This window comes from Aquarana catesbeiana, linkage group LG03 (genome assembly GCF_042186555.1).
Source record: "Aquarana catesbeiana isolate 2022-GZ linkage group LG03, ASM4218655v1, whole genome shotgun sequence".
In the NCBI taxonomy this organism is placed as follows: Eukaryota; Metazoa; Chordata; class Amphibia; order Anura; family Ranidae; genus Aquarana; species Aquarana catesbeiana.
The window spans coordinates 617,295,811-617,321,863 of record NC_133326.1 but is presented as its reverse complement, the minus strand read 5'-3'; positions in this window follow the sequence as shown (position 1 = coordinate 617,321,863).

Genomic DNA, 26,053 nt, shown 5'->3' with positions numbered 1-26,053 from the left:
TAATTTGGGTGCGGGGTTCCCCTTAATATCCATACCCAAAGGGCCTGGTAATGGACTGGGGGTACCCATGCCGTTTGTCTCACTGATTTTCATCCATATTGCCGGGACCCGACATTACATTAAAGCTGCAAGCAGTTTTAAATGACTTTTATTCCTTTAAAAATGTCATTTTGTGCAGGGACTGTTCTAAGCACGGGAAACACGCGCCACTTTACAGGCATACTATAGACACCCCCCAGGTACGATATTTAAAGGAATATTTCACTTTTTTTTTTTTTTTTGTTTTTTTTTTTTTTGTTTTTTTTACTTTAAGCATCATTAAAATCACTGCTCTCGAAAAAACTGCCGTTTTTTTTAAAACTTTTTTTTGGCATTGATACATGTCCCCTGGGGCAGGACCCGGGTCCCCAAACCCTTTTTAGGACAATGACTTGCATATTAGCCTTTAAAATGAGCACTTTTGATTTTGAATGTTCGAGTCCCATAGACTTTAATGGGGTTCTAAAGTTTGCGTGAACTTTCGGTCCGTTCGCAGGTTCTGGTGTGAACCGGGGTGTTCGGGTTATCCCTACTGGTGGCATTAGATAAGACAAAGGCAAAGCAAGGACAGAGTAGGAGTATATGGGGTATCTCAGCCAATGGGCAGGGGTTTTCTTTAATCCGTTGGCCTGCTGGGAGAACTTATATATTTGGGTGGTGTCAGGTGATCGGTGTTTTGTGCCACCTGGATGGCTGTCTGGGTAGACGTGTGTTGTACTGCTCGGGCTGCTAGGTCGGAGTTTGGGCCTATCCCGGGCACATCTGGCTGCTAGGCTGTCTGAGGGCCTATCCAGAAGCAAGAGAGCAGCGCAGGGTTGGGATTGCAGCTTGCAGTCCGACCAGAAGTAACCCTTCTGCCGGCTGGAGAACCTGTCGTGGTCAGAGGTAGAGGGGAAGTTGTCGCCACTAAGGGATCAACCACCTTGTTACCAGGGACCACAGTGAGTAGCTGAAGCGGGTACCGGAGAAGAATCTGAAAACTTCAGTGGGTATCAAGCCAGGGACCCAGCCAGCGGAGGTGACGCTTGCAGAGCAGCCTTTTGTGTCAAGCCAGGGACCAAGCAGGCCAGTGGGGTGAAGCTTGACAAGTATCTGGAGCGGTAAGCTAGGGACCCAGCAGAGAAGCATGGGTGATGCTTGAGGAAGATACTACAGTGAAGATTGGAAGAGCTCAAGGGATTCAGTGGCAGTGAATCATCTAGTCTAGTGAGAGAGAGACTGGGAGCTCAGTGGGTTGAAGAACTACAAGAAGTGATTGTAGTGGAAGTGACGGAACTGTTAAACTTTGTGTTAGAAACTGTTAAGGACTGTTGCCATAGGAGACGGCATTCTACACATGCAGATGTGGCGTCTTGACGGATACCTTACCCTGCATGCATAGGTGTGCGCAGCCTCTTACATTAGGGTGTGCACCCCAAAGCTCAAATACATATGCATGTGTATATGTACTGATGGTGTTAGTAGGGCAGTGGACAGTGTAATTTTGTTTATTTTATTTAAAAAAAAATAATTTTCTTTTATAACATTTTTTGGGGGGATGAAATATCAGTGGTCTAAACAGGGGGGAATATGCACCACACAAGGCGATTTAGGTGTGCACACCTGGCACACCCTGTGCGCACGCCTATGCCTGCATGGTTGTCTACCTGTAGAAGTCTCGGAGTCTTCCAATTAACATTGCAACTACCTAAGGGTGTCCTGGCCCTAACCCTCTCTCCCAAAGTTCTGTTTAAAAGAAATCAAATCTCTTTGCATTCAAGAAGTGTCTGGCGCCCATGAATCTAAGTTGCATTATACCCACTATGCCTTACAACCCACCCTATGTGGAAGGATGTCAGCAGTTCTTGGCTCTAAAGGTTCTCATTAGACTAGAGGAGGCCTGGGACCTTCCTACATAAAAATAAAAAAATAAAAAAATCCCCTGTACATAAGTATTCACAGCCTTTGCTCAATACCTTGTTGACGCACCTTTGGCACCAATTACAGCCTCAAGTCTTTTTGAGTATGATGCCACAAGCTTGGCACACCTATTTTTGGGCAGTTTCTCCCATTCTTCTTTGCATGACCTCTCAAGCTCCTTCAGGTCGGATGGGGAGTGTCATTGCACAGCCATTTTCAGATCTCTCCAGAGATGTTCAATCGAGTTCAAGTGTTGACTCTGGCTGGGCCAGTCAAGGACATTCACAGAGTTGTCCCTTAGCCACTCCTTTGTTATTTTAGCTGTGAGCTTAGGGTTTTTGTGCTTTTGGAAGGTGAACCTTCGCCCTAGTCTGAGGTCCAGAGCGCTCTGCAGGCGGACTCTCTTGTGCCTTTTACTGAGAAGTGGCTTCTGTGTGGCCACTCTACCATACAGGTCTGGTTGGTGGAGTGCTGCAAAGATGATTGTTCTTCTGGAAGTTTCACCTCTCTCCACAGAAAAGCACTGTAGCTCTGTAGGAGTGACCACCGAGTTCTTGGTCACCTCCCTGACCAAGGCCCTTCTCCTCCAATCGCTCAGTTTGGCCTGTATGGCCCACTCTAGGAAAAGTTCTGGTGTTTCCAAACTTTTTCCATTTACAGATAATGGAGGCCACTGTTCTTATTGGGACCTTCAATGCTGCAGACATTTTTCTGTACCCTTCCCCAGATCTGTGCCTCGATACAATCCTGTCTCGGAGGTCTACAGACAATTCCTTGGACTTCATGGCTTGGTTTGTGCTCTGACATGCACTATTAACTGTGGGACCTACAAACAGGTGTGTGCCTTTCCAAATCATGTCCAATCAACTGAATTTACCACAGTTGGACTCCAAGTTGTAGAAACATCTTAAGGATGATCAATGGAAACAGGATTCACCTGAGCTCAATTTGAGTGTCATGGCAAAAGCTGTGAATACTTATGTACATGGGATTTTTTTTGTTTTTTATTTTTAATAAATTTGCAAAGATTATAAACAAACTTCTTTCACGTTGTCATTATGGGGTATTGTTTGTATAATTTTGAGGAAAATAATGAATTTAATCCATTTTGGAATAAGGCTGTAACATAACATAATGTGGAAAAAGTGAAGTGCTGTGAATTACTGTCCAGATGCACTGTATGTACTAGATCTGCTGTGCCTTTTAGATGTAGATCTTCCAAAGAGAGCAATATTGCCTGTGGTGGTGCATATGTACTAGATTTTTTTGTGGCTTTTATTGCACATCCCCCCAGTAGTATATTGCAGTTATGCCTGTCTGTTATGCCTTTCACTGCACATCATCCCAGCAGTATATAACAGTCTACACAGCATGTTCTATGACTTGTTTTTCCATAGGTTCTGAAGAAACCTGAGGAGTGTTAAGCAGATGCCGTGTCTCCACATCAGAGCCCTTATCCAGACTGCTCTCATGTACATACCGTACGTAGCAGCACCTGCTAGTTGTTATAAGATAGGACAGACAAATATTCATTTTCCCTGACTGAAGCTTCTCCAAGCAATCTGAAGAGCTCTGCTGGAATCCAGCACATAGATTATTAAAATGGATCTAGACTTAGGTTGAGTTGATTGGCTTTGGACAGGCTATGTTAAAGCTCTCTTAACGCCAGTCAAAACCCCGTCACAAAAAAAAAATGGTTAGCTTACAGTCCTGTTTACACCTTGCGATTGCTTTGCTTCGGCTTTGCTTCAAAAATTATACCCCATGTAGCTTTAGTGGCGCTTCAAAGCGTCTTCAAAGTCCCCATAGAGGTCTATGTCAAAGCTCGCTTGAAGCACCTAACGCTTTTGAGGGGCTTTAATTCAGCTTTAACTTTGCTTTGTTTTGGAGACATTGCAGGTATGAGATATCCACACACACAAACAGTGCGCCTGCCAAGCTTTAACAAAGCTTCAAAAGAGCATCACTGAAGCTTCACCGAAGTATCATTGATGCCTCAAAGCTTAATCTAAGCACCACCGAAGCATCAAAAACGCATCACAAAAGCATCTTGAAGTGGTAGGCGCTTTAATGTGTGTTGAAGCCGAAGCAAGTGTAAATGAGCCCTTAGTGTTCTCTAAGCAAGTAATGTATTATCTCAATACTTGCTGTGTTGAGTTTGCTCCAGCAGGGTGTGCTAGAGGAGGCATTATGTGTTAGGGCTGTTTGATGGCCTAACCCAGCCTTTTTCAACTAGGGTGTCTTGAGGTTTCTTCAGGGGTGCCTTGGCAAAATGCCTAAAAATTGTATACAAGCCTGCCTTTTAGTGACACAAAGCTACGGGTTTTCATTATGCACCATTACGACTTTCTAGACACTGGCATCCTAACAACCAATGACATCATCAGTTAATAAGGAGGATGTCTGTTGTCTCCACAGCATCCTTGTTTGACCCTCCTGTGCCTTTCTTCATCCACACTGGGGTGATATTAGCTGACTGATGGAGAGAAATTGAGGGAGAAGAGAAACATTGGAATACTAGTCAGTACCAGTGTACAAATTGTATTTGCTTTGGAAGAATAAATCGCCTCTAACGTTGGGTGCTGCATTGTGTAAAGCTATTAGAAAAGCTTTTTACATTTTAGAATGGGATGCCTCAAGACTGTCCATTATGTTAAAGAGTGCCTTGAGATCATCTATAATCGTAAAGGGTGCCTCAACTGAAAAAGATTGAGAAACACTGGCCTAGTCTAGTGGTTCTTAACCTTAGTGAGACCAGAGCCTGGTAAATTCCTTCAAAACCTTCAATGCCCCAATAAAAAAAAATATATATATTCTCATAAAATTAAAATTATGGGAATGAAAACTATGATTAAAATATCATTTTGAAAAGGGGGTAATCTCCTATGCATTTCTTCATTTAGCACTGAGCAGATACTGGATTATGTTAAGTAATCTTTATGTTTTTATCTTTTGTTTTGTTTTTTGTTCTTTTTGAGCTAGGTTATGCCCCGAGGCTCTTATACTCCCCATTCTATAAAACAAATAAAAAGAATAAAACTAAAAAAAAGGGGGGTGGGTACTCAGTCAAAATATGAGTTACTAAAAATTAAAGAGGCACAATGACACTTATGACAATTGAATAGTGGCCCCCAGTGGGGGAATAGCCCCCTAAATCATTGGTGTTTGTTATCCCCAGGTTAAAATAACCCCTAAATTCATCGGTGTCAGTGAGATGACCAGTAGAGAAGGAATAGGCCCACAAAACATTGGTGTGAGTGGCATAGTGGCCAGCAGAGAAGGAATAGGCCTTCAAATCATTGGTGTGTTCAAATCATTGGTGTCAGTGGGACAGTGGCCAGCAGAGAAGGAATAGGACCCTACAACTCATTGGTGTCAGTGGCACAGTGGCCAGCAGAGAAGGAATAGGCCCACAAATCATTGGTGTCAGAGGAATCTGGGCAACCAGGGAAGTAATAACTCCCCAAATGATTGATGTTTAGTGAGATGGTGAACACCAAGAAAAAAAATAATTCTTCATGTGATTCAACTGCCAGTCAGCACATCTTCTTTCCATTAATGGCTTGGATATATCTCTACTAGGGATGACCTTCGAGTTCGAGTCGAACTCATGTTCGACTCGAACATCGGCTGTTTGCAAGTTCGCCGAACAGCGAACAATTTGGGGTGTTCGCGGCAAATTGGAATATGGGAGAAATCAAAAGTGCTAATTTTAAAGGCTTATATTCATGGTATTGTCATAAAGTGTTTGGGGACCTGGGTCCTGCCCCAGGGGACATGGATCAATGCAAAAAAAAGTTTTAAAAACGGCAGTTTTTTCGGGAGCAGTGATTTTAATAATGCTTAAAGTGAAACAATAAAAGTGTAATATCCCTTTAAATTTCGTACCTGGGGGGTGTCTATAGTATACCTGTAAAAGGGCGCATGTTTCCCATGTTTAGAACAGTCTGACAGCAAAATGACATTTCAAAGGAAAAAAAGTCATTTAAAATACTCGCGGCTATTAATGAATTGCCGGTCCGACAATACACATAAAAGTTCATTGATAAAAACGGCATGGGAATTCCCCACAGAGGAACCCCGAACCAAAATTTAAAAAAAAAAATGACGTGGGGGGTCCCCCTAAATTCCATACCAGGCCCTTCAGGTCTGGTATGGATATTAAGGAGAACCCCGGCCAAATTTTTTTTAAAAATGGCGTGGGGTCCCCCTCAAAATCTATACCAGACCCTATGGATTTTAGGGGGAACCCCGCACCAAAATTTAAAAAAAAAACGGCGTGGGGTCACCCCAAATATCCATACCAGACCCTTATCCGAGCGCGCAACCTGGCAGGCCACAGGAAAAGAGGGGAGGATGAGAGAGCCCCCCCTCCTGAACCATACCAGGCCATATGCCCTCAACATTGGGAGGGTGCTTTGGGGTAGCCCCCCAAAACACCTTGTCCCCATGTTGATGACAAGGGCCTCATCCCCACAACCCTGGCCGGTGGTTGTGGGGGTCTGCGTGCGGGGGGCTTATCGGAATTTGGAAGCCCCCTTTAACAAGGGGACCCCCAGATCCCGGCCCTCCCCCCTGTGTGAAATGGTAAGGGGGTACAAAAGTACCCCTACCATTTCACTAAAAAACTGGCAAAAATGTTAAAAATTACAAGAGACAGTTTTTGACAATTCCTTTATTTAAATGCTTCTTCTTTCTTCTTTCTTCTATCTTCCTTCTGGTTCTTCCTCCGGTGTTCTCGTCCGGCATCTTGCTCCGCGGCGTCGGCGTCTTCTTCCCTTCTTCTCCTCGGGCCGCTCCGCATCCATGATGGCATGGAGGGAGGCTCCCACTCTTGTCTTCATCTTCTTGTCTTCATTTTCTTTTTCGGGCCGCTCCGCATCCATGATGGCATGGAGGGAGGCTCCCGCTGTGTGAGGCTTTTCCTCTTCTGACGGTTCTTAAATAATGGGGGGCGGGGCCACCCGGTGACCCCGCCCCCTCTGACGCACGGGGACTTGTCAGGACTTCCCTGAGGCATTCCCCGTGACGCCACAGGGAAGTCCCGTCAAGTCACCGTGCGTCAGAGGGGGGCGGGGTCCCTGGGTGGCCCCTCCCCCGTTATTTAAGAACCGTCAGAAGAGGAGAAGCGTCACACAGCGGGAGCCTCCCTCCATGCCATCATGGATGTGGAGCGGCCCGAAAAGAAGATGAAGAGAAGAGCAGGAGCCTCCCTCCATGCCATCATGGATGCGGAGTGGCCCGAGGAGAAGAAGGGAAGAGGACGCCGATGCCGTGGAGGAAGATGCCGGACGAGAACACCGGAGGAAGAACCAGAAGAACCAGAAGAAGATGGAGGAAGAAACCAAAGGAAGATAGGAGATAGAAGAAAGAAGAAGCATTTAAATAAAGGAATTGTCAAAAACTGTCTCTTGTCATTTTTGACAGGTTTTTAGTGAAATGGTAGGGGTACTTTTGTACCCCCTTACCATTTCACACAGGGGGGAGGGCTGGGATCTGGGGGTCCCCTTGTTAAAGCAGGCTTCCAGATTCCGATAAGCCCCCTGCCCACAGACCCCCACAACCACCGGCCAGGGTTGTGGGGATGAGGCCCTTGTCCTCATCCACGTGGGGACAAGGTGTTTTAGGGGGCTACCCCAAAGCACCCTCCCAATGTTGAGGGCATGTGGCCTGGTACGGTTCAGGAGGGGGAGGGGTGCTCTCTCCCCCCCCCCTCTTTTCCTGCGGCCTGCCAGGTTGCGTGCTCGGATAAGGGTCTGGTATGGATCTTTAGGGGGACCCCACGCCGTTTTTTTTTTTTTTTATTTTGACACAGACCTGAAGGGTCTGGTATAGATTTTGAGGGGGACCCCGCGCCATTTTTTTTTTTTTTTTTTTTTAATTTTGGTTCAGGGTTCCCCTGTGGGGAATTCCCACACCGTTTTTAAGAATGAACTTCTATGTGTATTGTCGGACCGGCAATGCATTAATAGCCGCGAGTAGTTTTAAATGACTTTTTTTCCTTTGAAATGTCATTTTGCTGTCAGACTGTTCTAAACACGGGACACATGCGCCCCTTTACAGGCATACTTTAGACACCCCGCAGGTACGAAATTTAAAGGGATATTACACTTTTATTGTTTCACTTTAAGCATTATTAAAATCGCTGCTCCCGAAAAAACGGTCGTTTTTAAAACATTTTTTTGCATTGATCCATGTCCCCTGGGGCAGGACCCAGGTCCCCAAACACTTTTTATGACAATAACTTGCATATAAGCTTTTAAAATTAGCACTTTTGATTATTCATGTTCGTGTCCCGTAGACTTTAACGGTGTTCGCGTGTTTGAACGAATTTTTTGCCTGTTCGCATGTTCTGGTGCGAACTGAACAGGGGCGTGTTCGGCTCATCCCTAATCTCTACGCTATAACCAAAACACTATAGTTTTAAGCATGCCCCTAGATTGGGACTTTCCATCCAATGCCCCAGAAAAAAAGGTATAAAAACAATCTCCTGCGCTTAAGGGCTTAGTCTATAGGTGGGTAGAGCCAACCCTTCGGCTAAAATGTGGAATATCCATGGTCTTGCTGCCCTCCACAGAACAATGGGTATCCTTTGAAACATATAAAGAAGAAAGGAAGGAGCACCGACCTTGTGTATTACCAAAGGTGGTTGCGGATGCTCTAGGGGCTACACATTCCTAATACGATATTGGTGGGAGCTTGGGGGTTGTGCTGTCGTCACTGGGCCATGTAGTCATTGATGGTAGCTTATATGCACTCCTGTGTCAATTCTAACATGGGGCTCCCCGTTCACAGGTTGGTGATACTTTCATGGTGACAGGGGAGGGATGTTGGATAGTAGTACACACCTCCGATTGATCCACATAGTGGGTGGCCCCCTTGCTGAAGGGTGGGGCACGATCTGGTGGGTATCTGCTTGGACTTATATAGCAGTAACCGGAGGAGGCCAGTCCTTCACCACTTTGGCTCTGAGGATGAGGGTCCTCCCTCATATTGCGTAAGCCATTTGCGATGCCATCTGGTCGCCCTCAACATCTGGTCCAGGGTGCGGGTGTCTAGAGGCACGGTTTAATTTGCTGGTGTACTGACAAGCCTTTTTATGACGTTTGTTTATGAGTATGACTAAATTTTATCTTTGGTAATGCACAAGGTCAGTGTGCCCTCCTTTCTTCTATATATATTCCAGAAAAAAGGTGTCTTACCCCTGGAGATTTTGCTGCACCTGCTGGAGACTGGGATTTCTCTACAAGTTGTGCTACAGTCTGTCACTCCAACAGAACAAGTGTTGACTGTGAGGGCTGCTGACAGTCGAGGCCACCTTCTCTCCAGTGATCTGCTGCTGTCTGTGCAACAGAGTATGGCTGGAGCTCATCCTTCGGCTTTGTTCCTTCAGGCTACTCACATGTCTGCTACTGCTCCTCACTACAATACTATTCCTATTCATTACCTACTGATAGGGATAGATTACCTGGGTACACTACATAGTCAATCTTCATCATTCTCTCTATGTTAGCCTGGATGGTGGATGGTAGAGCAGTATGTACAGTGGAATTCCGCCATGTATACAAAAGCACAGGTTTAGTCTATGCTTTTGTATACCAAATAGAACTGCTGCTAGAAGGTTGTATGTGAATTGTTCCAGGCTGGTGGATCCTCAAGTTCTCTGGTGGGCTCTTCAGGGCCTGATGTAACAACAGTAAATGTTGCAGCAGACAGTAACGTTAAAAACCACTGGCTTAGATAGTCTTGGGGGGGGGGGGGGGGGGCTGCTTCCCCTGTGTGGATGTGGTGGATCGGACTGGCTTAGTCCCTTATAATCTATAGCCAGAATTGTCTGGGGCAGAGGGTGATGAGAAGTGACTACCCCTAGTATACTGCCATGTAAGCTTGTAGCCTCAGGAAGTGAACCATTTAGGGTAGGCCTGGTACAGGCTCCATTGGAGAACCCACATATGAGAACTTACAGTGAGGACACTGGAAAGGTTGGGTGGCAATTCTATGTTAAGTTAACTAAAACTGTGCAAATAACTGTACAATATGTTTTTGCCACAGTAAAAAGTTGAAATCGCTGAACATGTAACCATTTCTTATTTCTGGAGGTGGGTCCCAGGCCGGGGGAATGTAAGTGATCAAGATGGCAGAGTTTCTCCACATTACACATGTGTATACCCTATCTCTTCCCTGTTGTTTGAAGACTTTGAGAGGGGCTCTTGGCCAGCATGATTTGTGGTCCTGCTAACATGCTGATGCATGCTAGGGAGGTATTAAATTTGAGACACTTCCTGGCACATGATCTTCTCTTAGCCTTTTGCCTACAGAGGATGTAACTATAACAACTACAGTATCTTTCCTGTAGGCCTTTCTGACCTAGGCACTGGAAGGATGCAAGGATTTCCCTTCCAGAGAGGAACCCTTGAAGATGTTGGCTGCTAGGGATGCACTACTAGGGGACGGCTGTCTCCCAGGGGCATGTTTACCTACTGAAATCCCGTTTTAACAGCTATTTGCTGCCAAGCATTGATCACCTGTATGATCCAAACCCAATTATTGAGTGGTGTATGTTGGACACCTTGTGACTACTTTGGCGCTCCTCAGGCCAGGACTATAGAATGTCCATCCGCCCCTGCTACTAGACTCAGCCATCACGGATGTATTTTCAATCCCCAAATCTACTGTTCATCTTACCATGGATAATATAAATATGTATCTCATACTAAGATAGAGAAATATATTCTCTTATCTGTTGCGTCTCTGAACCTTGGTTGCGTCCTGAAGAAGCCTAACGGCAAAATGCGTAGACGCACAAGGGCTCACTGCACATAAATACAGATGCACATATGTGGTGGTTTTATCCGGGTCTATATGAAGCTCAGTAATTCAACCCACCACAATAGCAGGTTTGGGTGGAATGGCCCTAAAAATGCCATTACTGATCATAACAATAGTCTAGATCAGGGATATGCAATTAGCGGACCTCCAGCTGTTGCAATACTACAAGTCCCATCATGCCTCTGCCTCTGGGTGTCATGCTTGTGGCTGTCAGTCTTGCTATGCCGCATGGGAGTTGTAGTTCTGCAACAGCTGGAGGTCCGCTAATTGCATATCCCTGATCTAGATAAGTGAATAGAACTTTAAAATGTATTCTAGAACCAAGAAGAATTGCGAAATTAGACCACCCAGCTTACAACATAATTTGATGTTCCCCTGGCCATGATTCCTTGTGCATTCCTTAGCTTCCCACCACTCGGGTCCCAGGCCTCCATCTTTAAGAACTTCAGTCCAGGGTGTAAATCTGTAACATCTTAGATCTGGACCTTCTTCAGTGTAAATTCCTTGGCTCCCCACTTTAGGGGTCCAAGGTCTTCTTTGTTGGAGCTGTGTTCTGGTCATAAATCTGACATGTTCTTTGTGTTGGAGACTTGTGAGCTCCTTTCCTCTCACTGGGCAGTAATACCTGGCATGCCAAACATGAAATGAATACATTATTTTCTTGAGCAATCAAAATCGCTGAGAAAAAAAATGTTTTATGTAAATATTAAACACAACAATGTTCCCCACAGACACACAAAAAACTGGAGGCAGAGTCATGTATAACATTACACAGGAAACCATTTACTGCTTAGCTGTTATTGCACTATGATTGTCTCCATTCAAAACATTCCTTCTGTAACATTCCAAAAGTTCAAGAAACTAAAGTACAGATGTGAGCCAGCCTTAGCTTATCAGATACAAACAGCCAATGTTTTTATCACGCAAAGAAGCTTCTCTAACTACAACTCCCAGCGGACACAGTTGTGTAGTAAAAAGTCTCAGCTCTGTATGAGTATCTCTCTCTTGTTTTCCTGGGATTTTCTCCATTACAAAAAATGTAATAATGTATTTATATAGGATGTATTCACGGCTGTTGTGAGGAAGCTTTGCTCCTCTATAGCAAGTGGTTCACAGGGTAAAAGGCCATACAGCAGAGTGAAAGCTTTCCCTAGTGGCAACTATGCCGTGGCAAAGCATGAATTATTTTCCAGATGGTTCTCCACAAGCATCTCACAGATGGGTCTCACTAACTGTTGGGTTACACTGCCCTCATGATGTGCCCTGCTCTAGGTACTGTCTCAGGAGCCCAGGAGGGTTTCCAACCGTCATGTTATTCAAGAACAGTTCGTGAAATTTATGATTTTTTTTACCTCTCTATGAATGTCCATAAAGGACAGTTGGCAACCCTGATCTGTAACACTGAGGTGGTCACGGTTTTGTTTGAAGTGTTGCATGGGAGTTTTGAAGAGGAAGTGGAAGAAGCGGGGACCTCTGGTTTCTTACATGCTATCAACTGACTATTTTCAATATAATATATGGGACATTGTTGCACTTGTTTATGATGATGTGTGTCATTTTTAGCACATCCATGTTGAATATTGATTTAAATAGATGTTGGGTGTATGCACTTAATGTAAACACATTGTATTGGGATCTAAATAATTGAGACATGACTTTATTTTGTTTTTTATTTTATTTTATTACACAATTTTTGTATTAATGTTTACTTTTAAATGAAATGAGATGACTCCTAAATTAGAAGATCAAATACTTTTTTCAGAACTTCTGTGCCAAGGTTCAGATGAAATTCTATTAGTGTATGGCCATCTTAAAAGTGTTCCTCCATCTCTAAAGCTTGGTAGGTATACAGAAGTAAGAATCTTTTGACCAGTGTAAAGCAGATGAACCATATCCCAGTGGGCAGTATTGTATTTGTAAAAGGGTTCCATGAGGTTGTTGGGTGTCAATAACACATATCTAAATGCAGCTTGTGTTGTAGCAAAGATTTATTGCAGAATAATAAAGAGATGCAACATCCAGACTGGGTAGTACTATTCATATATCATGCTGTACATATATCAGGGGTAGGCATTCCCTAGCACTGATGCCGCAAGTGGCACACAAAGCCTCTTTTGCCGGCACTCGACTCCCTCCCCATCACAGATCAGCACAGGGAAGTGTCAGTGAGACACTAATGCATTCCAATTTCAGAATTCCCCATGCTGTACCTGCACTGAGGGGGAGGCACTGTGCTCCCACACATTGTAAAAGATGGGAAACATTGTTTGGTTCTCTAACTTTGCTGTAGCTGCGATCATCAGATTTTTTGGGAAAGAGATTGGGTGCAGTTCTGCTAGGGGGGGGGGGGGGGGGCAGTCCTTGTTTCCAGGAGGAGGAGGACTGTCATTGGCCACTGCTAAAGCCAATAACAGTCCTGCTAGCCCCATCTATCATCTGAAGGAAGATGACTGCTTGGTTGCCACTACCAATCTCTGAAAGAAGGAATTTCACTGTGATTGAGAAAACCACAATCAGGTGACAGTTTGTGGAATTACTGTTGAGCTTCTGGGAACTTTGTTGAAATTATTCCTGAACCTTTGTGACACTTACTACTGAACCCCTGCACTCCGTGTCCCTTTAAGCCACAGCCAGTATTCAGAGCAATGAAAATCACACACAACCTTTCCTGTGGCTCAGCACGCCGCACTTTTTCTCAGCTGCGAGGGCCCAACTTATGATCCTGCACACAGGCCCACTGCTTTCAGAAAATACCCCTGACCTGAGCTCATCATTGTGCATCCATTCCAGATGCTTGTATGTGACATCATTTACATCACATACAGGCACGTGGGCTGGATGCGAGAGGTGGATCAGCAGGATGAGTGTGCCAGGACAGGTAGATGTGTCTCATCTCTGCTTTCTTTCACCACTCTGCATATTGCGCATATCCTAGATGAGAAGAGGTTACAGCGGTGGAGCAGATGAGCAGGAGGGTACAGTGGTGGGGAAAATGAGCAGGAGGGTACAGCAGTGGGGCAGATGTGCAGGGAGGAACAGTGGTGGAAGAGATGAGAAGGTGGTTCAGAAGAGAAGGGGGATACAGTGTTGGGGCAGATGAGCAGGGGGTTCAGTGTTGGGGCAGATGAGCAGGGGGTTCAGTGTTGGGGCAGATGAGCAGGGGGGGTTCAGTGTTGGGCCAGGTGAGCAGGGGGGTTCAGTGTTGGGCCAGATGAGCAGAGGGTTTCAGTGTTGGGCCAGATGAGCAGAGGGGTTCAGCGTTGGGCCAGATGAGCAAGGGGGTTCAGTGTTGGGGCAGGAGAGCAGGGGGAACAGTGGCGGGGCAGAAGAGCAGGAGTGTACAGAGGTGAGACAGATGTGCAGATGAGCTACATTGGTGGGGCAAATGAGAAAGCGGGTTACAGTGGTGGGGCAGATGAGCAGATGGGTTCAGTGTTAGGACAGATTAGAACAGTGTTTCTCAACTCCAGTCCTCAAGGCGCACCAACAGGTCATGTTTTCAGGATTTCCCTCAGATGAAAAGGCTGTGGTAATTACTAAGGCAGTGAAACTGATCAAATCACCTGTGCAAAATAGTGGAAATCCTGAAAACATGACCTGTTGGTGCGCCTTGAGGACTGGAGTTGAGAAACACTGGATTAGAAGGTGATTCAGTGGTGATAAGAGCATGGGGATACGGCAGTGGAGCAGATGTGCAGGGGAGTACAATGGTGGGGCAGATGAGAAAAGGGGGTACATTGATGGTGCAGATGAGTAGGGGGGTTACAGTGGTTGGACAGAAGAGCAAGGGGGTACAGTAGTGGGGCAAAAAGCAGGGGGTACAGTGATGGGGCAGATGAGCAGGGGGTTACAGTGGTGGGACAGATGAGCAGAGGGGGTTCAGTGTTGGGCCAGATGAGAAGGGGGGTTACATTTGCGGGAAAGATGAGCAGGGGGGTTCAGTGTTGGGGCAGAGGAGAAAGGAGGTACATTGGTGGGACAGATGAGCAGGGGGTTACAGCGGTGGGGCAGAACAGCATGGGGGTACGGCGGTGGAGCAGATGTGCAGGGAGGTACAGTGGTGGGACAGAAGAGCGGGGGGTTTAGAGGTGGGGCAGATGTGCATGGTAGTACTGTGGTGGGGCAGATGTGCAGGAGGTTACAGTGGTGGGGCAGATGAGCAGGGGGTACAATCGTGAAACAGATTTGCAGGGGGGGCAGTGATCTGAGGTGGGAAGCTGCATGAATTGGGGCTGATCTGAGGTGTGGAGTTGCTGGAATTGGGGCTGATCTGAGGCATGAGAGTGCAGGATGATAATTTCTCACTACTAGTAGTTTACAATATTTACTTTATAAAAATCCTTTTTGTGATTTGAGCATGTAAAGTTAACATTCATAAAGTTAACGTATGTTATACGTTATAAAATCGGCACGTTCAGTTTCTTTGAAAACAGTTTTTGGCACACTGTGCTCAAAAGGTTGCCTACAGCTGACATATATAAAGCAGTTCATGCAGGCTTCTGCATTCTCACAGATGGTATCTAATAAGGCAGTAATTGGGAAAATGTTGCAGTTTCCTTCAATTGTGCCTAGCTAACAGGGTCCCTTGATATATAGCTCCACTGAGCAAAATCCAGGCACTTCAGAGGAGCCCTAAATATGACCAGTGTAGATCAGATGTCCCCAACTTTCCTTTTTCCTGCCTGACCATAAGTACTCACCCCACTCCTTCTCATTACCTAGATTAACAAGACCAGACATGAAATGGAGTACAAATGGCCACGGCAGTCTTTTTATTAACAAACACTTATTCAAATAACATTATTTACAACAACATCTGAAACCAAAATAAACAGTCCTCAGGCCTGTTGATCTAACACGGTAACCCCAAAATTCCAAAACATGCTACACTGCGGGACCTTTGCCATGATAAGGCCTCCAGCCATGACACACCAGCTCGGATACAACCACACTACCCGCAGTGCAACTATTACCCTATTCCAGTTAAACCATATTAACTGGAATCCATCAGAGGGGCACATACCACCGATGAATCCCTCACACTTCCATCTCGTAAGCAATTTCTTACTCCGTCACAGTCCAAACTACCACCACCGCCCGTAAGGGTGACATCTTACCTTTAAGGGCCCCTCTGCACCATCAAGGCACATTGAATCCTATTCTGCAACCCCAGGGACCACATATCTATCCCCACCGCCAATAGATGGAATGACCATGCCCCCATTTCGAATAAAAAATCAGCCCACCACTTTATTGACTTTAATGCGGGCCTTGTTGAGTCTTGCAACCGACCTCACCATGCGCCAAGTCGTCTGAGCCACCACGTCGGACCACAAGACCAGCAAATTGGGGAAGGCCGTACGGAGATGCAGGAAATCTATCTTGATATCTATGATAAGCTTCCTACTGGAACAAATCCCCAGATCGTTCCCTCCAACATGGAGCACTATAATGTCAGGTGACCTGTCAAGGCGCGCAAAACGATGCACCTCCGGCACCACCCTGTTCCACATCATCCCTGGTATGCCTAGCCAGTGAATACACGCTTCCCTCCTTGAAATAACTAGCCCCCTGCCATCCGGCTTAACATCAGCTCACCTGGCCCCCAAAATACGTATGAGTGGCCAAAAATCCAGACGAGGTGTATCTGCACTCCATCTGAAAGAAAAGAAACGAGAACCACAGGATAACACCAAGACCATCATGACTAACTCGCCCACATGCAAGAACCACAGCGACCTATCCTTTATCGGTCACCACCCATGATCGGCTAATCGGCTAACAAATGCGGGTGAATGTAGGCACGAAATCTCCTTGAGTCCCACCTACCAATCCTCCTCACAGCCGCCTCTCGTCCAGCCCACACCAAGCGGCCTCCGTGGCTGCCCCGAAGCGGAAGGAGTGAGAGGCATACTGTTTTTCTTCCAAACTGGTCGCCCGAAGACTCTTCCTGAAAATGGCTATGAACTGAAACTTGGGCAACGGCGACCCATCCCCGTGTAACAGAAAGGACCCCGCCAAGAATTCCCATACGACCCCCACCGGACACACCGGGAAACCTGGCAGTTGAAACAGTTGTACCCACGTGCCCTTACCGTCTTGGTCTGTCTTGGACCTGCATAGCAATACCTGCACCCTGTCCCTCTCCCAAATTACATCCCTCGCCAATATTCCTCCCGGAACCTTCCTAGAAGGACTGACCAGCTTGCTGATCCGGAACGCCCCAAAAAATGCCAAAGAAATAGCCGCTTTAAACAAGGATATCTCATACCTGGAAGTACAGATGGTGCCCAATTGCATAAAAATGGTTACCCCTTTAAAGCCTGGCAAACTCAAAAATCTTTTGTGAAATCAACCCCACCCCATAATTTAAAGAAAAAGGCCGCCAGTTTCCGCTCAATGGCAGACGCTGACACGCCCTGCTCCAGGTTCCTGGAAACAAAGTAAAGGACCATCAGCCTTACCTCCGACTCCTGCCGAACCCCTTCTGTGTTCCGCACCAACTCCAACCATTCCTACCATACCTTGGTATATGCCGCCCATGTGGCCTCACTCACCGACCTTCTGATCCATCCAGCAATGGCTCCAAGGCAATCTCCCACAGCCAACCCGGACAAGGAACCCCCGTCGCTGCTGGTGCCAGCTCTCGGAACCTGTCAAACTGAAACCGAGACAAGGAGTCAGCCACAGTATGGTCTATCCCCGGGAGGTGTACAGCATATGGAAAAATATTCATCTGCAGGCAGCGGAAGACACCATGTGGCGCAGCAGCCGTATCACAGGTTGCGACTACGCTGAGATGCGGTTAATGACTTGGACCACACCCAGGTTGTCACAATTCAACTGAAGTTTCATATTCCGAAATGATTCACCGCAGTTCTGACCAGGACTTCGGCCAAGGTCCTGTGCTCCAGTGACCCTGGTAGAATGCCTGCAGCATTGCACTCCAGTGACACTGCAGCATCTGTAAACAGCTCCAAATCAAAATTACTCACCGGTCCGGACATCCAAACTGATCTCCCATTATAGCTTTCCAAAAATGTGTGCCACACCCGCAAATATTCCCGATGTTCCCTAGTGAGACAAATAAAATGGGTAGAGGACCTAATCCCTGCCGTCGCTGCCGATAGCCATCGGCAAAACACTCTACCCAGAGGGGATTGTAGCCTCTGAAGCTGAATCTTGCGCAGTCCTACTATCTCTAATCTCCGTCTTGAGTGCCAACAATTTATCCTCTGGCAAGCGACACTCCATGGTGTCTGAGTCCAGTACTATGCCCAGGAAACTGCGCATGGTCGTCGGACCCTCAGTCTTGTCCTCAGCCAAAGGAATACCAAAACTCTCTGCAATGTGCTGCAACATGGCGAAAACGATCGCACACACATTAGAAGCAGGCAGCCCCACTCAAACAAAATCATCCAAATGAATGACAGAATTCACCTCCGACAGATCCCGAACCACCCATTCAACAAAAGGACTGAACGTCTCGAACAGAGGGCAGGAAATGGAACAGCCCATGGGGCAAGCAGCGATCGACATAAAATTCGTCCTGCCAACAGCACCCCAGCAATCAAAAACTGTCAGGATGAACTGGGAGCAAACGAAAAGCAGACTCAATGTCAGATTTTACCATTAGAGCCCCTTTGCCTTAGCAGCAAACCCAGCTCACCGCTGCGTCAAAAGAAGTATACGACACCTTACACGCTTCCGGATCAATTGCATCGTTGACAGAATCTCCCTTCGGGAAGGACAGGTAATGGATCAGAGGCAGAGGCTTCACAGCAAAAGGCCCACCCATGCGACCCAGTGCCACCTCCTTAGCCAATTTTTCAGATACCACCCCTGGATGCTGCAATGCTGAACGCACCATAGGCGGCACGGTCGCCAAGGAACATGGGATGCGAAAACCTTCCAAGAATCCCTCAACAGGCACGCAGCATCCTGGTCTGGATATCTACTTAGGAAAGGATGCATTATTTTCCCCCTCACCAGCATCATTCCCCTTGTTTGCAAAATCTCCGGCACGGGCCTTGCCTTTTTTAAAGCATCGGGATACAGGGTGCGAACCTCCACAGCCTGAGCATTCATGTTTAAAACGGCATGATCCCCCCCAAATTACATGATCCCTCGTTGTATTGCCAACATTTGGCTGGTTGTCCAGTGGATGCTGCACCACCGCCCCCCCTGGAAAAAACTGATTCGTGGCCCGCGCTGAGGACATGAGCCGCATCCAGAGGCTAATGTCCTTGTGGTCCCACTGAAGGGACAACTGGATAGCCCTACGCTGCCGAAACTGCTCGTCATGACGTAGCCAAGCAGTTCCCCCATAGAATCTGTGAGCTTCGCCGATGGTGTCCATGTAGCAAAAAGTGCCAAACAGTGTTCTAGATTCTTATCCCCGATAATGCTCTCCATAATGGCAAATGCTTGCAGCCAGTTGGCGAAAGTCCGTGGAATAAATCGATACCGCTGCTTCTCCTTGTCCTCCTTTTTAGTGTTGTCAGGCTTGCAGTGGCGTCTCCAGCTTTCAAATTTAGGGGGGGCACATGGGGGGACAGGGACAAAAGTAGGGGGGCAACTATAAAATGCATATATATATATATATATATATATATATATATATATATATATATATATATATCCTGGGGCCCTTTACTACGACCCCACAACGGGCCCTTTCACATGTTCTGCAGTGAGCTCCCTTCCTACTGTATTGGGGTCCCCCAGGGTGGCAGAAAACAAGAGATATATGTCACCAGCATATCAAGAAAATATAAGGATCCAAAGCAGTGGGAGAACTATCAGGGTTGTAAAGGTTGTCTTGCCTCCGGGCCCTGGTGTTCTGCCACTGTGGGGTTCCCCAGCCTCCTCTTGCTGTCCTGCCCCTGCTATTGACAGCTCTGGTCTGGCATCTCTTGGAATTTACAGGCTGGTCCTCCTGTCCTAAGGACGGGAGAAATCAGTCTGTTTTTTCAGTAACTGAAAGTCCTGGTGGAGTCCTTCCTGCAACTCGCTCTTCTACCTGCCAATGAGGATGCAGGTGAAGGAGCAGATCAGGCGGCCGTGGTTGTGTGAACGCTCGCATTATGCAGTGTCAGCGAGCAGGGGAGGGGGGAGGAATCACCCGCAGGAGCTGACTGGGGACTCTCTCCCTCTTAGACATTGATTTTTTGTAAAAAAAAAAAAAAAAAAAATTTTTTTTTTTTTGGGGGGGGCACATGGTGGGGCACAGCATAATGTTGGGGGGGTCAGGGCCCCCTCTGGCCCCCCCTAGGGTCGCCATTGCAGGCTTGAACCTGTCCAGGTTAAACTTCTCTAAAGGCAGTAAGGAGAAAATCTCCACATACTCACCCTTGCAAATCTTTTCTCAGAGTTCCTGTTTTAAATGCACCCCTAACGGACCCTCAAAGCATACATAAACTTTGCATTTTGCCACATTGGCTAACCGCGCAGCATCCGTTTTTCCTGAGACCTCCTCCCGTCTTCTCAGGCACCGCAATAGTTGCCCCCACTGCCGGGGGCGACACTGAAATCCCTGTAGCTACCGGGCCACCACTGAGACTGAATGTAGAGGGGTGGGCACAGCACTGGACCCCTGATTTGCCCCGTCTAATACTGCCCCTCCACCCGGCTGAAGCCAAGGTGACACCTGTGGGGACTGTAACCCTTGCAGGCCAGCCGCCGAACCCCGGCCTGCGGCGCGACCCTGACATCCACCGAATCCCCCCCATCCCCAGACTTACCGGGCTGACCAGGGGAGACCGCAACAGCCGCCGCTCCCAAATCCACCGGTGTCGGCTGGTTCTATGACTCCTCCTCAGAGCATGACAGCTCTCCTTCAGATGGCTCTGCTGGAAGGTGCTGCTCCTCCGCTCTTCGCACCCCAGGTGTGGAGGGCCCTGGATGCCAAGGACCCGTGCCGTTGCTGGCCCCTCCTCACAGCACTGGATCCGCCCCCTGCACAGCTTCTGAGTTGTTCCACCCGTCTGTTGCCCCCGGAAACCGCCTGTGTTCTCCTGTTTCTGCCCCTACCGCCTCTTACAGGGGGACCTGGCCTAGTGTTGGAGCCGCCGGCCACGTCTGGCTCCAACACTGATCGTCTCCTTCGCTGGGACCCCCCCTCTCAGCAGCGTCAGAGGGGGCGGAGTCCGCTGGCTCCCGACAGTGACACCGATCAGGCGGGGGCGCAGTTTGAGCATGACCCGCTGCCTCGCTAGCAGAGCTCCGCCTCTGATGAGGATTCCATCCAGGCGATCCACCTGCTGCTGCTGATGGTGGCCCAGCATGTGTCTCTGACGGGTCCCGTTCGGGGCTCCTGACCTGACGCAAAGCTCGGGGGGGGGTTCTGGGGAAAAATGCTCTGGAGGCCGAGACCTCCGAGCGCGTGAGAGTTCCTACCCCCCGTTGCCGACCCAGATGCCTGGCCCTCTATAAGGGACCCTACCTGTCTATGCAGCCACTCCGGTCCCCTTGTGGTGGCAGCCAACCGCAACTGGGCCAAAATCCTGTCCACCTCTGCCATAACTGTTGCTGTTCAGCATGTAAACTGCCTGCTTCTTTACCTGCTGACCCTCCAATAATGTCCGAGAGCCCTGCCTCCCCCCTACCAGACCCCTCCTTTTCCTGCTTTTCCCAGCCAATCCTCTTTTTCCTGCTTCTACAACTTTAACTTCCTTAACCCCTTCATTGCCTCTCCTTCTCACTCTGTCATGCTGGCCCTTCACTATTTTCATTACATTCCTATCGTTCCGGGCCTCACTCTTGGGCTGCTTATATGGGTATCTCCTGCACACTTTGCAAACCTATTCGCAATGAACACTGCACTTTTAGGTCCCAGACTTTCTTAGTCAGCCTCTCACTGTCAATAACCATTGTAAGAGCTGCTTGGTAGATTGTGTTTTTTCTTCTTCTGTCTCGACGCTGAGAACAACCTCAGCCCCACTGACACACCAGGTTAAGCAAATGGATACTGCACTGCTATTGGGAGCATTAATTTAGATACCCTGCATGCAAATAAGGTTCATTATCAAAAAGCAAACATCATGGTAAATGAACCCAATATATTGTCACGGGTTGCAGTAAATAGCAGTATGCACGTAAATCAGTAAGTAAAGAATTAGATCAATCACAGTTCACTAGACAACATGATCACTAGACTATAACAGCATAGAATTAAGTTCTATGCAGCTAAATTAGAGTAAAACTGGTAACCCACAAAATCAGCAAAAAGTAATATTTTACACTTTATATAAATGGCAGCAATTAAATTTGAGATGTCCTAAAAAGGAACCTCCAAATATGGACAATAAACAAAGTTCTTGGGAAGCTAGCTGAGTGAGCAGTCTTTAGCCCTAGTTCTTCAGCCGGCTAATGTTGGGGCCCAGTCTCTATGGTGATACACATGAGTACAGTCCCAGTAAAGTCTGCATGCAATAAATAATGCTGCTAATGAGATGACCGGCCACTTTGTGCTCAATCTCTGCTAGCAGCAACAAGTTAATGGCAACAGTGTCCTCTCACCTGTCCCAGCAATACAGCAACAGGGGTCTCACTGTTCAGATGTCAGCCCATTTTTGGATCTGCCTGGAACGACTCTGGTCCTCAGCACACAGCCACAGGCTTGCAGCAGATTGATGTGCAAACAGGAGCAGTGATGTGCACACCTTGGTCTCCTCGCAGCAAAGATGCAATTCCTCCGTATTCAGCCTGTGAAAATACAGCCATAGCTCTCTTTATACCCATCTCGCATTAGTAATTGTAGTTATATAGTCTCATTTACTCCCATAGCATGATCCTTCCCCTGCACTACATCTCCCATGATTCAGTGCTGCCCACGATCAATTTTCTTTAGCTCCTCCTGGTGGATGGAGGCTAGGTAGTGTTAACTCATTCAGCTGAAGTCCATTGGGAGCACAGAGAGCACTGCAGCACAGTGTCCTAAATCTCTCTCTGTCTCTTTAGTCAAGCACCTGGCCACACATGGATTGCTGCAGCATTGAGGAGCTTCCTGAGATGTCACATGTGTGTAGGCAGATGTAGTCTTCTTTCTCCACTGCAAGTTGCACTTAACTGTAGCGGCATTGCAGAGGGAGAAGAAGTCAAGAGGAACCTAGTTCCTCTATGGTTTCCTGGGTCACAGGGGCAGCTATCTGATTGGATGCTGGCATCCCATGTGACTCTGGTGGCCATCTTGGGTCAGGCAGAGTCTATTTTAGACCCTGGTTCCCAGACTTGGGCCGTGCATTTCGTATGTGGGTAAAGTAGGGACAGGTGACTTGTCTGTTAGGGATATGCTTAGCGTCAGGGAGAGATTCCTGAGGAGTAGGGAAAGTGCAGGGATACGCCATCCTACCTGGAAGCCTCCCCACTGGTGTACGGACTGGCCAGGCCACATTCTGCTTCTCAAGACAGATGCTCTAGACGTGCCTGTGACCTTCTGCTACTGAAACATCGCTGCTACATCTGTGAGTGCTCCCAGTCGTGTTGCCTTCCCATCGAGCTTGTTGTGTATTCCCGAACTTAAATTACAGTATTCCAGTTACTGTGCATCTGGAGTGTTTTCTGCTACCACACCACACCACACCTAACAACGTGTGCCTGCAAAGAGGTCCTGTCATTCTTTATCTATGCAGTAGGTGCTCTATGCTTTTCTGCAGTGGGTATCACAAACCTGGGCTTATCTTCTGCTCCTCTATCTTCTCTACAGCAAACCTCTTTATTTCAGACACGCACAATGATTACTGTAACAATGTTAGTGTCCTTTAGTGTATGGTGGTATTTATATGCATTGTCATCAAAAACCTCACATTTCCATATCCCTGTATCCCCACAATGCGCTATAACCACCTGTTGTCTCATCATTTTTATTCTTTGTCTTTTGTTCTTCTATACCTTCATAGGTGTCCCATTAAAATCACAGAAGGTCAATGCAGAGAATATAATAAATTGCCTCTGGGGTATTTGCTCATGGTGCCTAGACTAGGATAAAGCCTGGCTATATAAAGTCATTAGACTTTGCCTTGCACCTAGAAGCAGATTGTATGTACAGAACAAATGACTTGTCACATGAATTTTCCTGCCTTATACTCCTGTATTATGGGAAACCATGATCAACTGCAGATTAAAGTGTTATAATAAGGATCCTGTTTACATATCTTACAGTAATCCAAATGTTCTGTTTCTTTTCACAAGAGGCAAGGATATTTGGCCAGTGGCTGAACAAGAAATATAATTATCTGATCATTTTTTTTTTTGGGACGTATCTTTTTTCAACCAAACTAGAAACTTGAAAGTGATCCCTTGTAGTGGATCTGCGTCCGGACTCCAAGGGTTGATTGCTCATTTAGTCTAGGGGAGAGTAAAAACATTTTTACTTACCTGATCCTCCACTCCCCTGGCAGGTGGCCCTCTTCCATGCTCCAACAGTGGACTGTCTCTGAGCGTCATCTTCGTCAATGCAGGGATATGGACCATGCACTGGTCTTGATGACATCAGGACCTTTATTCCGCTGGATCTAGGGGCAGAAGACGCCGTGGAGACTGGTCTAGCAGTGCAGAGGATCAGATAAGTAAATCTACTTTGAGCAGCATCACTGCAAGAGATAATTTTCATGTTTCCCTCTGGGAATCCTAGAGCTCTGAGAAATAGGGGATCCTCCCTCAAAACTCGTCAGCAGGGCTCTGAGGAAGAGGAGATCCCCATCGAAACGCATCAGTAGTTTGGACAGTCTTTTTATGTTTGGGACTTGCGTAGGTGACCAGGCTGCTTCAAATATATTGTGGACTTTGATGTGCCTTATTGCCAATGTTGTTTGTGAATATGCATCTGTCTGTTTTACACAATAAAGCTTTTACAAAGATAATGCGCTAGGTTGGTGTGCCCTCTGTTACTTGTTTTTGCAGTATTTCCTTTGGGTTTCCCCAGCCTGCGGGGGCAGTAAAACCGGTGCAAAAATTGGATCTGTTGAAGAATATGGATTGTCTTTGGCTGTTGCACCTCTCTTGAGTCCAGGAGATTTGTCTTGTGTTATCAGAGACTGGCTATAAACTCCAGGCAGAATGCTAAGCACATACACCAACCTGTCTGTGCTGTCTGGCAGGGGAGTCTAAAGTACAAGTTTGAAGAGAATTGCAAATCCTTTTTATAGGCACGAGGGTTCACAAATATATTTTAGCTACAGTCAGGTCCATAAATATTGGGACATCAACACAATTCTAATCTTTTTGGCTCTATACACCACCACAATGGATTTGAAATGCAGACTTTCAGCTTTAATTTGAGGGTATTTGCATCCAAATTAGGTGAACGGTGTAGCAATTACAACAGTTTGTATATGTGCCTCCCACTTTTTAAGGGACCAAAAGTAATGGGACAGATTAACAATCATCCATCAAACTTTCACTTTTTAATACTTGGTTGCAAATCCTTTGCAGTCAATTACAGCCTGAAGTCTGGAACACATAGACATCACCAGACGCTGGGTTTCATCCCTGGTGATGCTCTGCCAGGCCTCTACTGCAACTGTCTTCAGTTCCTGCTTGTTCTTGGGGCATTTTTCCTTTACTTTTGTCTTCAGCAGGTGAAATGCATGCTCAGTCAGATTCAGGTCAGGTGATTGACTTGGCCATTGCATAACATTCCACTTCTTTCCCTTAAAAAAACTCTTTGGTTGCTTTCGCAGTATGCTTCGGGTCATTGTCCATCTGCACTGTGAAGCGCCATCCAATGAGTTCTGAACCATTTTGCTGAATATGAGCAGATAATATTGCCCCAAACACTTCAGAATTCATTCTGCTGCTTTTGTCAGCAGTCACATCATCAATAAATACAAGAGAACCAGTTCCATTGGCAGCCATACATGCCCACACCATGACACTACCACCACCATGCTTCACTGATGAGGTGGTATGCTTTGGATCATGAGCAGTTCCTTTCCTTCTCCATACACCTCTCTTCCCATCACTCTGGTACAAGCTGATATTGGTCTGATCTGTCCATAGGATGTTGTTCCAGAACTGTGAAGGCTTTTTTAGATGTTGTTTGGCAAACTCTAATCTGGCCTTTCTGTTTTTGAGGCTCACCAATGAAGGCCTCTTGAGCCCCTAGGGAAAAAGAGCATTGACTGATGGGGGCATGGCTAGGTGTGTATCAAGGGGAACGATTGGTTGGGACATTGGGATGGGATGGGCCTGAGCTCAGGAAATCGTGTGCCCCAGGGAATTCTGGGTCTTTCGGAAGAGTCGTTGGAAGAGCTGCCCACCCTCCCGCCCCCTTTTTTCCTATGTT